Source organism: Dipteris shenzhenensis, chromosome 13, assembly GCF_047967505.1.
Source record: "Dipteris shenzhenensis isolate YYH24624 ecotype China chromosome 13, Dip_SZ_1.0, whole genome shotgun sequence".
Taxonomy (NCBI): domain Eukaryota; kingdom Viridiplantae; phylum Streptophyta; class Polypodiopsida; order Gleicheniales; family Dipteridaceae; genus Dipteris; species Dipteris shenzhenensis.
In genome coordinates, this window is record NC_141608.1 from 21,380,347 (window position 1) to 21,395,394 (window position 15,048).

Sequence of the window (15,048 nt, forward strand, 5' to 3'; positions counted from 1 at the left end):
ATGGCAAGCCGTATGCAGGGTTGGCATAATGCCCCAAGGCTTCTTGCAATTCAATCCAGTTGGTTGAGGAGGGTGCTGGTGATTTGGTCTCATTAGAGCCTTGCTTTTGAAAGAGAATAACAGTAAGGATAGTTGCTTTGAAAGGTTTGGGAACTGTAGCTATTGCTGAATACTGGGGTCATCGAAGTCTATGAAGATGTCATTGTATAGTTGGTCGACTCATACTACCCTTGCTTGTATTGCTATTGTTGTTTCTTCTCTTGGGTCAGCTCCAGTTTCTTCTCTAGTACTCAAATGGTTATAAGGGAGGGGATGACCACTTGTGTTATCCTGAGTGACACCGTTAAGTCCTTGTGTACTGCTATGGTAGCCTCTTTCCAATGCATGTTCAACCCATATGGATGCAACCCTAGATTCTTCTTGTTTCCTTTGGTATTGTCAGTGGTCAAGAGAGCTAGAGCTAGATACTAGCTAGGCATGTCTCGTGAAGTGGAGTGTGCTACTCCATAATGATATGTTGGCCAGTTGGGCTTGATGAGATGTTTGATGATAGGTGCTGAATTGAAGTGGCTCAAGGAGGTGGAGTAGCAAGTTGGCTATGAGCACATTGTGGTGGTCGGACATCTCCACTTTGGTCAAGCATTAGAGCATGCAGGCATTCTTTACAAAGGCCTTATCTTTAATGTCATCAACTCCTTTGTGAACGATGACTATTAAATCCACCAATGGCGCCAACCTATGCTCTAGGTTTCATACCTTCACAAAGGGCTTTGTAATCATGGGGAATCCAAAAACTTCCTTGATGGCATTAAGACTTAGCTAGAAATGGTGGGTGATGCCATGGCCATTCACACAAGCCATGTGGAGGGGCTACACAAAATGGTCCATTATATTGGCTCTAAGAACTGGGAAAAGACACAACAACGGTAGCCAAAGGGGGTTTTACAAGCCAAGGACGATGTGCATCAGCAAGAGGTAGTGGATCCATCTCCTAATCCAGCCCTCAAAATTGGGAACTAGAGAAGGTGGCAAAAAAGGCATTAGAAGGGTGTCAAGGAGGCATCAGCAACAATAGACCTTGGCACATGTATAGGGCTCATCCACAGTGAGTAGAGGACAACTGTGCAGAATGGGAGCTAATAGTAATAGAGTTTGGGCTTCTTTTCATAATCACTAAGGACCTCATTCATAGGTTCAGAGTAGTAGCAGGAGTGAGGAAGAGATAAGGGCAAGTAGTTTGTAGCCTTAGTTCTAGCACTGTATGACCAGGGTGAGACTAAGATGGAAGTAGGATGACCGATTTGAAGAGAGAAGTAGTCTTGCCATTTTGCACTTGATTAATGGTGGTTTGAATTCTCGAGGGTAGCCCAACTTTGTGCCCAAAACTAATTTTTTATGAGGCATAGTGACATTTGTACTCTACTCATCACAAATTTGAGATTTGTGATGAAATGTGCATGATTGAGGAAATTTTCTCCTACTTTGAATCCAATCACAGGGGTACGTGATAGAGGATGATCCCACTATTTTTTTGCTCTGCTTATTGTAGAGATTTGAATGGTGGGAGTACAAGCTACTAAGATCTCATCATTATAACCCTAGTTTCAAGTATGTGTTGAAAAAGTTGCATATGGGGAACAACATAATGTTGGAAGCCTAATATGCCAAACCTTTCAAACTCTAACAAGCCATGCTCAAAGAAAACTGAGTATCTTCTTGCAAAGGAAACCTTTCAAACTCTAACAAGCCATGCTCAAAGAAAACTGCGTATCTTCTTACAAAGAAGACCTTGTTTTGAACAATGATCCTTTATTAGTGCTCACACTTAGTCAATCCCATATAAGATGTGTTGGATTCTCTTTTGTTTTTGTGTTATCATTGTATATAGAGAATGAGTACTCTATTTTCCTTAGATTTCCTAGCTATGTGGTCTTTGGCGGTGGCTCATGTGTCAAGGGGATCTTGAAGGAATGCCAACCTCTCCTCCTACCACTCCTTGTGGGAGAAGCACATGCGGTCCAAGAGTTTCACACCAATGGCTTTTAGAGTTGTAGCAATGTAAATCCTCAAGAGAAGAAGGGGAGGGAAGGAGGAGAGAGGGAGAGGGAGTGGGAGAGGAAGAGGAACAGGGAAGGGGAAGCGTGAAGGAAGAAGGGGGAAAGGGGGTGAGAGGTAGCCACAGAGGCAAGAGAAGAAGAAACATAAACAAACCTTTGAAAATGGAGAGATCTTCTATTCCTCAATATTCCAAGTTTACAATTGAAGAATAAAGTCAAACTTTCATCCTTTTATATATAGCACCTTTGGAAGGGAGGGCCAACCCTATTCCTCCTTATCACTTTCCCTATTTTCTCATTTTACAAGCACTTGGGCCATCTGCCAAGGTGGAATTCCATTTTCTTCCTCTCATCCTTTCCTTCTTCTCTGCTCTATCTTGCAAATATCCTAAGGAGCGTCTTCGCTAACCCATGGGATTAATATGTCCCCCTTCATGTAGTTGATCCATCTGTGGATCAAGGGATGCAGAGAAAGCCTGTTTTTTGCACTGTTAGGAACAGGGGGTGTCGATCAAAAAGCAAGTGAGAGATCCAACAAAATGGGAAATAGGGCTGCCAAAAATGCATGTCATGCATGTCCTCGAATGTGTGAATATGATGGGGATGGAGATTGTGGACATGAAGGTACATGAAAATGACCTACTTGTAGAAGGACCCTCATCTAGATTAAAAATGAGCTTATGGAAGATGTTAAGGTTTCAGGAAGGCTTCGCTCTTCTAGTGTCAGCCACTATTTAGGAATGTCCCTTAGCAAAATGATCAAGAGTCAAAAAAAATGGATGGAGGCCGTGAGACTGTTGGATTGGGGACTTTTGCATAGGTGTCAATAAACTCCTGCATCTGAAAAGTGAGGCCGTATGCTAAAAATTGAAGTGGGGAAAAGTGTAGATTACATTTGGATCACTTTCTGGTATTTGCCAAAATAGACTCCATTTCCATCTTTGATGTGATGTATCCGTCGGGACGAGCATACATTAATGTAGATGCACCAGCACTTAGGCTTTTTCAAAAATGGTATCTATGTTAGGGTATAGATCCGTGTTAGGCTAGAGATCGGTGTTTGCATTGATGTGGGGCAAAGCTTGGGGATACAGATCCGTGTATCCTCCATGAGCCTCTGGTTATTAGCTGTCTACCACTTTTGAGATGTCCTTTCAATAAATGTGGCTAGGGCATGGACCTCCAAAATATCATTCACCTAAAGGTCAAAACTCTACAGTTTTCCCTTCCACATGGCTTGCATTTGTGTGGAATTTCTTCAACCTAGTCATCTTCTTTGATAGGGAAGTAGTCCAGCTCTGTGGAGGTTGATCCTGTGGAAGGCTTTCCATAGGCACAAAGGCTGGGTCTCTACACCTTCTCTAGAGAAAACTTATCGATAGGTCTTGAGCTTGGTCCTGAAGATGGCTCCGCCGTCGCCACTAACCCAGTGTGTGTGGTGGCAGATGGTTGTGAAGTGGATGGTTGTGTAGAGAGGAGGAGGTGCTGGGATTAGGAAAATTCAGGTAAATATTAAGAGGGGAAGTGGCCAAGTGGTTAATATTAGTGGAGGGGTAGTGAAGCTGAGGAGTGTCCGGATGGACAGTAGAATTAAAAGTGGCAATGGATGTATCGATTTCTTATTCAATTAAGAGTCAAGGGTAAGAAAAATTATTGGTTTCAAAGGGGCTAAAACCCTCCCTTGAGCATGCACTGCATAGCCTCTAGAATTTTATTATACAAGAGGATAATGCCAGCCGGGTGGTATTGGGTAATCCCATTCGGCAAAAGATAGTTATACGTTCTATGGGCTTCTTCCCTACGGAATTCTCATAGCCACTTGAGGCCTTGAGCCACCACAAAATGTGGAGAGCAAGCCAAGATTGGGAGGTTTTTGGGCTTAAAGAGTTTCAAAAAATTTGCATTTGCGGGAAAAAGATAGGATTCCATAATGAACCTACACGAGCTGTGAAAATTTAAGATAATAGTATGGAGAAGTAGGTGTAGGATATCTTGGTCCTCAGCAATTTAAGGTCACCGCTAAAGAAAGCAATAGTCCAAATTAGGTGTGCATGGAGGGAATGGCGGTGCATGACATTAAAAACATAGGTGGGGGGAAGTGGATTATTGAGGTCAAGGTTATACTTAATGGAAGCTACCATAAGGATATTGAAGTGGAAGTGGAAGGTATCTTATACAGGGCTCTAAGTCATGTGTGTTGAGAGCTTTCTTTTGACTGTCGAGTTTGATTTGTCTAGATGCCTACATGCGGGCCACTTTCAGCTCGTGGTACCGCTGGTTGTACTTCTCTAGCTGCTCATAGAGGGTGTTGTGGAGGGCCTCAATTTTCTTATGCATGGCTGCTTGGGTCTTCCTAGCATCCACCCTCTATGGTTCTAGGTCCTACTTGGCTTTGGCACTTTGGATAAAAAGCATTTCTGCCTTTTTTGTTTCCATTGATAGCTTCTCTTCTAGAGCCTTCTTCTGCTCCTTCAATAATCTGGCTAGTGCTTGGTCCCTTCTGGCAACCCTTATGTAGATCAAGCACTTGTGAGCTAGTGGATTCTTTGTTGTACCTGTGCAAGGGCCGCCGTGGCTTCCTTTTTGAGAGTCTCCTTATGTATTTTGAAAATATTATGGACCGTGTGAGTACCCTGAATGAGAAATTCCATGAACTGCTCCTCCATTAAAGCGGTTTGAACCGATTGCTTGTAAGAAAACAATATGTCTGTGCTCAACAAATAACAGGATCTCATATGCAAGAGAGAAAATAGAGTATGGAGAATCGCTGCCTCCTAGCCGTGCACTCCTGTGTGAGGAGCTTCGATGGTATGCTGGAAATAGTAGAGGATGGAGACTGGATGCTAAGGAATCAGGGTTGTTGTAGCAAGTGATAAAATGGGCTTCACGGGCTTGCTCTTATATAGCCACCACTAGTAGTCGGTTAGACCCAATTGGGTGACCGACCCAGTCCACCCAAAACGGCCGACTGGGGGTCGGTTCTGAAATAGGCCACTGACCACACGATAAAACCGGTGCGCAAAATAGAGCAACTACCCTACGGTCTCCATTCGGCCCACAGCCATCCGGGATCATTTGGGGCTCCAAGCGGGCCCCGCAACTCGAGAGTGGGTTGCCCCGGAAAATGCTCCATCTACCCTCAGTGCAGCTAGTCATGGGATGCCTTCTCACACTTGCATGTAGCCTAGTTGGCAGTGTGCCAACTCTATCTGAAGCATCCAGCCATCAGGCCACACATGGCCCCCATCTGGTGTCCAAACTAGGACCTACCAGAAAACCGAGCTACTCAAATGCCTTCTCCTCATATGGGGGGCTTACAAGTAGAGTCAGCTGGTTCCCACGTAGTTACACGGGAGTGGAGCATTGATATCTAACAGCCCCCCCTCAATGTCCACCTGCAAGTAAACTTACTTTTTCGGCCCAATGCCAAGTCAATGAAGATGCCTCTCTAGCAAGTCTCTTCCAAGAGTCTTCATGAAGATGTCCGCAGCATTCTTTGTAGTCGGATAGTACACCAAGGCGACCTCTCCATCCTTGATGAGCTCGCGTATAAAGTGATATTGAATCTCAATGTGTTTTGTGTGAGTGTGGAACACAGGGTTCTTTGCAATCGTCATGCAACTCTGATTATCACATGATAACTGCGTAGGCTTGGTTCTTCACTACACCCATGTCCCCTAAAATCCTCCTCAACCACACTGCCTCACAAGAAGCAAAACATGCTGACTTGTACTCAGCCTCGGTAGAAGAAAGAGCAATTGTGGGTTGCTTCTTACTAACCCATGACATAGCTCTAGATCTAAGTGAGAAATAGTAACCGTCATTGATCTCCTACTGTCCACGTCTCCTACCCAATTTGAGTCACAGAATCCGGTCAAGATGGTACCCTTGGTATAGGTGATGCCATAATCAAGTGTGCCTTTGATGTATTTCAGCACCCACATCCGTGCCCTCCAATGGTTCTCTCAGGGTTTATTGGAAAACCTGCTTAGTACACCAGTCGCAAAACTGATGTCCGACCACTAGTTGCACAAGTAAATCAAACTGCCCACAAGCCTTCTATACTTCGCTTCGTCCACCAGTGGTGATGAATCCTCATTTGAGATCTTCACGTCAACCTCCATAGGGGTGCCAATTGTCTTGCACTCAGCCATGCCAAACGCCTTCAGTATCTCTCCAGCATACTTCAGCTATGAGATGAAGATCTGTTTTGGCTCTTGCCAAACTTCAATCCCCAAACAAAAATGCATCAGTCCGAGGTCTGTCATTTCAAACTCTCTTCCTAGCAAATGCTTGCTCTGCGAGATCTTCTCTTCATGGTTCCCTATTATGACAAGGTCGTCCACATAAAGGACCACGATCATACACTTGCCTCCTTCTCTGAAGATATACAAATTTGCATTACATGGGCTCCTCCTGAACCCGTTTTGTAGAAAGTAGGTATCAATCCACTGGTACCATGCTCGTGGGACTTGTTTCAGCCGTAAAGTGCCTTCTTCAGTTTACGGACTTTACCTTCTGAATTGGGGATCACAAAACTTGGTGGTTGTTCCACGTATACCTCCTCCTTGAGATCTCCATTCAAAAAGGCGGATTTTACATCCATCTGAAACACGGACCAAATTCCCTAGGCTGCTAAAGCCCCAGGGGATTCACTCTTCATTAAAGGGGGACGTCACCTACGTGCATGAACTTCAAGAAAACCCCCTATTTAAGATCCACGTAGGATGATAAAACACCCCTATTTAAGCTTATAAGATACCACCAAAATTCCATTATGTCCCCCCCTTTCCTTAAATCTACATTCTTTCTCAAGCATTTAGATTACACAATAAGCAAATTTAGGTTACTTTCCCTATGACTATTTGAAACCATACACAAAATCAAACTTGTTTGGACTAGTTACCCAAGGTAACCTATATTATGTCCCCCCTTCCTAAATATGACATGGTCCCCCTAGCTTAAATTCAATATTGGGGAAAAAAAAAGGGCCCCCACCCCTAATGTATAAGCTTATGTCTCATTTCAAAAAAATCCCTTGTTGTACACTCACGTGATATCATAAGTTTCCCCCTGTGAATCCCCCGGGGCTAAAGCCAAAACACTGCGAATTATGGTTAGTCGAGCTGTGGGAGCAAAAGTATCCTGATAATCAAAACCATGTACCTATGCAAATCCTTTTGCCACGAGCCGAGCCTTCTACTTATCCAACATGCCGTCAGACTTGTACTTGGTCTTGTACACCCACTTGGTGCCGATTACCTTGCGTTTTGGTGGACGATCCACAAGGTTCCAAGTGTTGTTCTCATTATGGAGCCATACTCCGACTGCATAGCCTCCATCCACCTATCATCACCCTATGCCTCTTCAGGACACTTGGGTTCTTCAGCACGGATCACCTCTGTCATCAAAGCATAGTTGACCAAGTGTTCCTGCACCCTTCTTTGCTCCTCTAATCTCTTGGACGGGTGGTGTTCGGATGGTTCCTCCTCAATGGCTAGAGGTTCTGTGCCGTCCAAAAGCTGCTTTACCCATTTCGGGAATGGCCGTTGCCGTTGTGGTTCTGCAGGCTCTTCTTCCTCTTCTTTATCTTGAATCCTCCCAAGCACGGTTGGGGGAGTTCGGTCTGTTGTTGGTGGTTGTACTGGATGGATATCGTGGTCCTGGTTGTCTGGGAAGGAAGCATCCTCCTCTAATTGATGCGGCTATTCTGAGAAGACCACATCGCGACTTACTATTACCTTTTTGGTAACAGGGTTATAGAGACGGTAACCCTTTGCCTCTTCACTGTAGCCCAAGAAAATACACTTTTGGCTCTTCGATTCCCATTTGGTCCTATTAGCATCAGGGACATGCACAAAACAGTCACATCCAAAAACTTTGAAATGTGCAACTGAAGATTTCTTACTAGAAAAGACCTGCAGTGGAGTCATCCCATTCACAGCCTTCGTGTAGCTACGATTCAGAATGTAAACTGTTGTGTTACATGCTTCAGCCCAAAAAGTCTTTGGCAAATCTTTCCCTTTCATCATACTCCTGCCCATTTCGCAGATGACACACATCTTGCGTTCTGCTACTCCATTTTGATGTGATGTATGTGGCAAGGGTTTCTGCCTCTTGATCGTGTGACTTTTGCAGTAACTTTCGAATTCACTTGATGTGAACTCTCCACCTTTGTCTGATCTCAACTTCTTCACCTTCCTCCCCGTTTCTTTCTCGACCATTACATGCCATTCTTTGAACTTACTAAAAGCCTCATTTTTGGTCTTCAGGAAGTATATCCATATCCTTCTACTATAGTCGTTGATCAGCGTCATGAAGTAGTAGGAACTACCCAAAGCTTCCATCTCCATCTTTTCGTAGAGGTCCGTGTGAACGAGCTCTAGAAGGGCCTTTGCCCTGCTGGCCTCTTTAGGAAAGGGTTGCCGATGCTGCTTGCCCATCATGCAAGCTTCACATACATAAGGCAGATCTGTAATTTCTAGTAGGTCTGCAATCATTCCACTTTTATGCATCTCCTTTAAAGAACTAAGGTTTAGATGACCAAACCTCTCATGCCATGGCTTAGTGTTCTTCACATCAAATCGAGGAGTAAAAGCTGAGAGTTCATAGATGTTGTTGCACCATGTACCTTTACCAATGACCTGCCCTTGAAGATCCAAAATCTATGCACCATTCTTATCGAATTGAACTTTAAGGTCCCAATCTGTGATCGCAAAGACGGACAACAAGTTCCTCTTGATATCTGGCACATAAAGAACATCGGACAACTGTTTTACAACTCCATCTGACTTGAGAGCAATCGTACCTTTTCCTTTTGCTGGACATTTTGCATCATTGCTGACTGCTACTAGGATGTCATTCCCTACCGGCTGTAGAGAGGTATACCAATCCTTCCGACTAGTCATGTGGCGTGATGCACCATTGTCAATAATCCAAGGTTCATCCGCTGGTACATGAATTGCCTCCGTGTAAATCTCCTCAATTGCTACGAACAGCTCTACTGGTACTATGTGCGCATTGTTGCTGGACTCTTTCTTTACTCCGTTCTTCTCATCTGCAATCTTCTTTCAACACTCATTCTGCTTGTGCCCTGCCTTGTTGCAATAGAAGCATTTGATGTTCTTCTTTCTCTTTTTATCATCAGAAGAAGATGGGTTACCAGAGTCCTTACCCTTACCTTTCTTTGATCCAGCATAGAAAGCTGAATCTTCTCCAATTCTCATCTTTTGACGCATCTCCTCCTCTAGAAGCATCATGCTAAAATCCTCAAAGTTGAAGGGCGGATTTCTGTTCTACGTATTCAGCGCCATAACAAGACCATCGTACTTTGGTGGGAGAATCCGTATGCACCTTCGTGCTAGATTCTCGCTGGTGATGGTGATGGTGATGGTGATGCCAATCACAGTCATCTGATCACGCAGATTCTTCACCTTGGTGATGAACTTCTCTACGGCTTCAGACTCAGACAATTTCTTGATCGCGAGTTGAGTCTCCAGATTCTGAATCCACAGCTGATTTGTGGTCTTGTACTGATTTTTTAAGATTGTCCATGCCTCCTTCGCTGTGGTGACATGTTGAATTAACGCCATGATGGAGTCACTTACACTACAGACAATAGAACACAACACATCTGCATTTCTTCTTGTCCACGCGAGAATCTCATCTGCAGTTGGTACTATCTGTTGTCCTGCATTGTGATAAAATGGGCTTCACGGGCTTGCTCTTATATAGCCACCACTAGTAGTCGGTTAGACCTAATTGGGTGACCGACCCAGTCCATCCAAACCGGTCGACTGGGGGCCACCGACCACACGATAGAACCAGTGTGCAAGATAGAGCAACTAACCTACGGTATCCATTCGGCCCACAGCCATCCGGGATCATTTGGGGCTCCAAACAGGCCCCGCAACCCGAGAGTGGACTGCCCCGGGAAATGCTCCGTCTACCCTCAGTGTGGTCAGTCATGGGATGCCTTCCCGCACTTGCATGTAGCCTAGTTGGCAGTGTACCAACTCTATCTAAAGCCGTCCAGCCATCAGGCCACACATGGCCCCCATCTGGTGTCCAAACCAGGACCTACCGGATAACCGAGCTACTCAAATGCCTTCTCCTCATATGGGGGGCTTATAAGTAGAGTTAGCTGGTTCCCACGTAGTTACACGAGAGTGGAGCATTGATATCTAACATTGCTTGCTATCTTAGTTGCTTGTATTTAGCAAGGCAAGCCGTATGCCGGGTTGGCACAATGCCCCAAGGCTTCTTGTAATTCAATCCAGTTGGTGGAGGAGGGTGCTGATGATTCTGTCACTGGAGCCTTGCCTTTGAAAGAGACTAGCGAGGATAGTTGCTTTGAGAAGTCCAAGAAATGTGGTTGTTGTTGAATACTAGGGCCAGCTTGGTCATTGAAGTGTATGAAGATGTCATTGTATAGTTGGTCCTCAAACGGCTCATACTACCCTGACTTGTGTTGCTATTTTTGTTGCTTTCTCCTGGGCCAGCTCTGGTTAATTCATTAGTACACAAATGGTTGCAAGACAAGGGATGACCACTTGAGTCATACTGAGTGAAACCGTTAAGCCCTTGTGTGTTGCTATGGTAGCCCTTTGCTGGGCTTTTTCTAGTGCATGTTCAGCCCATATGGACATAGGCCTAAATTCTTCTTGTTGCCTGTGGTATTTTTATTTCTCCTCAGTGGTCAAGAGAGCTAGATCTGGGACTAGCTAGGCCCATGGTGAAGTGCAGTGTGCTACTCCATAATGATCTATTGGCACTTGGGCTTGAGATGATGTTTGATGATAGGCATGAAGAGCATTGGGTTGCCTATCTTCTATTGTGGCTTGTCACACTGGAGGCCCATCTCTTTGTAGAAATAATCCACCCAGTTGGTGCAAAATTGAAGTAGCTCAAGGAGAAGGAGCAGCAAGACTTAGTTGGCTACAACCACATTGTGGTCATTGGACATCTCCACTTTGGTCAAGGATCGGAGCATGTAGGCATGCTTTACACAGGCCTTGTCTTTAATGCCATCAAAGGGAATGCCTCCTTTGTGGCAATCGATGTGATTGTTCCAATCCAACAATGGGGACCACTTCTGCTCTAGCTTTCATACCTTCACAAAGGGCTTTGTCATCATGGGGAATCCAAAAACTTCCCTAATACCATCAATGCTTAGCTAGAAATGGTGGTTGATGCCCTGATCGTCCACACAAGCCATGTGGAGGGGCATAGGGGCTACACAAAATGGTCCGTTATATTGGATCTAGAATTGGGAAAAGACACAACGGCAGTCAAAAGGGGGTTTTACAAGCCCCTAAAGATTGGTCTAGTTGGCTAATTCATAGACTAGGTCGGCTAGCCACAGCCGACTGGTCGGCTATATATGGGGATACAAACCTAACCCTAGTTGGCTATTCTAGAGGCCTTCCAAACCTTTATAGTGCCATCTCCCTATGCCAATCCTCAAAATCCCTTTGTGAAGGTATGAAACTAGTGAGACTCTAACAATGTGCATCAGCAAGAGGTAGTGGATCCATCTCCTATTCTAGTCCTCAAAAGCATATTTGGGAGCTAGAGAAGGTGGAGACAAAGGAAATAGAAGCGTGTCAAAGAGGCATCATCACAATAGACCTTGGCGCATGTATATGGCTCATCCAGTGACTAAAGGACAAGTGTGCAAAACGGGAGCTAATAGTAGCTTGGGCTTCCTCTTTTAACGACTAAGGACCTCATTGAGAGGTGCACAGTAGCAGGAGTGAGCAAGAGATAAGGGCAAATAGTTTGTAGCCTCAATTCTAGCACTAACATGGTACCACAATCTAGGACATGAATTAGACATATTTCAATAATTTGATGACGTCATATGGCATGCGATTCCCTTTACGCTTCCATGTTTCTCCAAGCTAGAACATTCCCATTTTGGCATCGGACATTCCTTGGTAACTATAACATTAAAGATAGACACTTGTGCAACAGATTAGAAATTGAGAAAGATGCCCTGTGAACATGAGAGAAAACTACTACATGGGCAGATTTGGAAGGCATTTGGTTTGTGGGAAGAGAGAAAGTTGTCATGTGGGTAGCACTGCAGGATCCATAGCATCCCTCTAGGGAATAGAGGTGGTATGAACCATGCATTTGTTGAAGCTCTGGTAAGGGCTTGAGTAGTCCACATGGGAATTTTATGGAGCAGCAGCTCAATGTGTGGGATTGTCCTAACCAAAAAAGGATTGAGATGGTCTGGCTAGAAAGGCCAAGAAAATGCTTGGGTGGAGGCCCTAAGATGGGCACAAGGATGCATTGTATGTGGGGGAAAATCTACCCTAGATCTAAGGCATAGACCAAGTTGACCAAACATTAGTGTTTGTTGACATGTCTCTGCTCTAGAATGTAATATCTTTTTGTTATGCTTTAAGCATCAGGTGGTTTTTAAAAATTGTAGTGTTCATGTTTGTTACTGACAATTTCATGAAGGATGACTTCCTGATGGGCTAGCCATTTGGCTCTTCTTGGTGTTCCACTTTCTGTAAGTGACAATCATTTGAAGATAAAACATTAAGCATTTATCCTTTTCTACTCAATTAGAATCATACATAATTATTATACAATTACTTGGAGAATCAAACTGTAATTATTATACAATTGACTTGGAGAACTACAATGAGATTTTATCTTGTCCACTGTCTATTTTGATAGTCATTCGTCTATCATGAGCCTTCATTAATCTGGTCCATCCATCGGTTGTTAGACTGCCATTAGTCATCCATACAAGAATCTGCTCATGAGTTTGTTGAAACATGCAAAGCTAATAGGGGTATTTTCTTTAACTTTCATAATGGGGGGTGTTTTCCTATCAACAAGAAGCTCCTGATCACACTTGGCAACTCTCGCTTCCTTTCCCATGCAACCCCACTCTATGTGGCTCTCTCTTTCATCCTACAGACACATATCAGGGCTACAACATGGGCTACCATGTGAGCAACATAGATGAAAAGGAAAGCATGGATATGGGGCTACACATGGGAAGCATATAGTCTGCCATGTGGGTAGCATAGAGGAGCATTGTTGGATGCCATTGGATGCTGAGACAAGAGAAAATATAATGGGAACTAGGGGGCTCCCTAAGGCATACACTTTTGGATAGGCTCAATGGATCCTAGATCAGCTTTGGTGGTTTGGAATAGGCCACAACATTTTCTCAGTTTCAACTTTTGAAAGTTTTATCTCTGGAATCATAACAATTCCACTCTCATCAGCATTATTGCTATCATCTTCACTGTTCACATCATTGTGATTTACTTCATTCACAATTATTCTCATTGCCTTCGACATCACCTTCTTCTTGGTGAATGGCATCATTATTGTTGGAAATTCCATCTTCTTCATGTTTGTCAAGCTTGATCATTTGTGGTTGTATCTTCATCATTAGCATCCACATATGTACATTCAAAAATGTGTCTCCCATGAGAATTCACATGTACTACATGTAGCAATTTCTTGTCCTTTGCATCTTTTGGAAAGAATGACTGCTGCTACCAATGCATAGAAAATATAAAGGCTTCATTTGATGAACGAAGTACTTTTGTAGATTCAATAGAATAATGCCTATTTTTATCCAATTTGATTGTTGCATTGGGACCCATGTATATCATTTGGCACCATAGTGATTTGAATAGCATAATTTTGAAAATCCTATAATTGAATTTGATTATTTTCAATACTTCAACATAATTTAAGTCGCTTCCAATTACATTTGTGTCTCTAGCACTTGCAAGCCCTTGTTGTTGAATGATACAACAAGACCAGAGTTCATGGTCATTCGTTGTCAAACAATTCTTTCAATACGGAACTAATGCTCGTGTGCCCAAATATTACCATACACATGTTCTTGTAATAATATTGAAAGAATATAAGCTTAAAAATGTAACTTATCATAGATGCAAGTTAAAAGACCTAATGTAAATATATAGATTCATAAAGAAATAATTTGACTTACATACCAATCCCATCCCAATGATATCCATTGCTCCGCGCGAGTCACATGGGATCCATTAGAGCATGCCTTGATTATAGCATCTTGGCACCAATCTAGAGTACACTTTTTTGGACCTATCTTTACAAGAGGATATCTCGCTTGATTTCTACCCCTTTTTTTGAATGTTTAATCCTTTTTCTTTCTTCCATCTCATTCTCCTTCTCAATTATGTAAACATCTATCCATTTCTGCATATTATCTTAATTGCATAGTACAAATGTGTCTCAAATGTGAAAATATTCTATTGAGTTTCATGAGACAATTTTATCTCCTTCCTTTGCCTTGTAACACCTCACGTACCATCTTCTCATCATCCTCATCATCCCATATTATTGTAGATTTTGGGTCTACATTTTGAAATATTTAGTAATGTAAAATAAAGATTCATGAAGAAGCCATTCTTATGCCATAGTCCCTTTCAGTCATTCTTTTTTACAAACAAATACCTCAATGACTTTCATGTATTTCTCAAAAGAGAACATCCATCAACTACTTGTAACAACACTTGCCCACAAGGTATAGTAGTATATGCCAACAAGGTGCATATTGAAAAAGTAGTTGGCAGTTCTTTTTTCATTGAACACAAGGGCTCTTTACACTCAATCCTAATCCTTGGGAACCCACCTAGATTCAATTCTCTTGAAACCATCCACTTGTACAATGCACATGTAAAGACATGATGTAAAATAGATAAGCCAATTTGTAGAGGCCATTTACTAATGCTTCCTTACCTCTCATCTATCCCTTGCTGATAAGTGACTTCACACAAACCTTTGGTCAAGTAGTCTTCAATGACCAATGGTAAAATATGCCTCCATATATGTAATTGGTAAGAAATAGTTGAGATATAGTCAGATGTGAGAATGATTCAAGAATATTCATAGTTTCATATATTACAAGACAAAGCTATAATAAATTATGCTAGTCGTGGCTCTTTAAGCCAAATATTTGATCATC